Genomic DNA, 1,459 nt, shown 5'->3' on the forward strand with positions numbered 1-1,459 from the left:
CTTGTTTTCAAGTGCACTTGGTTCATTTAAAGCTATAGATTTTAAGCTTTATGTGGATATATTTCTTATGTCTGTGAAGCAAGTATTCACTGAAATTGCGGAGCGTTTGTTGACCATCAAACTGTCATAAAAGCACACGACTGGTCTGAGCTTTTTCCTAAGAGAAACGTCAGTCTACAGTGATCGATAATTACCTCCCGTACTAGTAGGCAGGGCATTATTCGCCATATTGACCATATATACACTTTTCCCATTCAAAACTATATGAGTGCCATGTCTTGTGTGTTCTATAGTCTTTGATGTCAGTCCAAGAAACCAGCATTTTTCAAAATGCATTCTTTTTTTTCAAATGGAAGAAACTCTAGTTTTTGATCAAGGGTAAGAAGATGATGTCAGAATTCTTATTTTTGAACTACCTCTTTAAGAATCTTTTGTGGAATGATGGTTCCATGGATGTTAAAATGTCCTCAAAGAACCAGCAATGCCAATTAAAATCTAACTAAAACCTTTGCAGCATTTATCTTAAAGGTTCTTGGAAACATCAGTGCAAGTAAAGAACCATTATTTTATTAGTCTTTTTTTATATTTTTTTAAGCGTTCATATTAGGCATCAGAGGGGACTTTTTGACCTTTTGAGTAAACTTTTGATTCTTTGCTTGTCGTTCTCTTTGGGAGCTGCTAGGTGACAGAATGAGCTGCTAGTAGCTTAAAGCATTAACTCAACCAATGCCATCTTGCCTTGCCAACTGTCATGAGTTTAACTCTTAAACCTGTGTATATCCTGGAGGGATGACTGCGACTAACTGGCTGAGTGTGAGATTCTAAGTTCAACACTGAAGAGTTTAATCTTGTCTCTTCTCAATTTGACAGGAAAGAAAAGCACAGTTGCATCAAACAGCTCAAAACCATCTGAACAACCAGGAGGATAACTGGACCGAGCCATGTTAAGTCAAAAAATGTCCCCTTAAAGCAACAAAAATGTCTGAATTTTAATTTGAGTAATCGTTTTTCTTCTTCTTCTTTCATTTTAAGCAACAAGCGAGCATTTATTTCTGGCAGCATTCGAAGGCCTAAATCAACCATGAGGCAATCACAAAGAACACAGGTCTACAGTGCCATCTAGTGGACAACAAAAGATTAACAACAACGTAGTTCATGAACAAACGGTTCTTTTGAAGCGGTTCTTTGAATCATTCGTCTGAACCGATTCTCAGCGCGTTTTTTTTTGAGGTAAGTTAGTAAACTTCGAGGTAAGGCAAATATCGTTAAACATAAAGTCTGGTAATACGTCTAATAAAAACACTTTACAAACCCAAAAATGGTGGGAAATGGAACATCAATAAACATTTCAAATGAGTTGAGAGACATCGGTTTGTATCATTAGCGAAGCATCTAATTCACCTCAAAGCAAACTTGTTATATAAAGAAGCCACACCAGCGAAGTTTTATAGAAACTTTT

This window comes from Danio aesculapii, chromosome 11, assembly GCF_903798145.1.
Source record: "Danio aesculapii chromosome 11, fDanAes4.1, whole genome shotgun sequence".
NCBI classification, from domain to species: domain Eukaryota; kingdom Metazoa; phylum Chordata; class Actinopteri; order Cypriniformes; family Danionidae; genus Danio; species Danio aesculapii.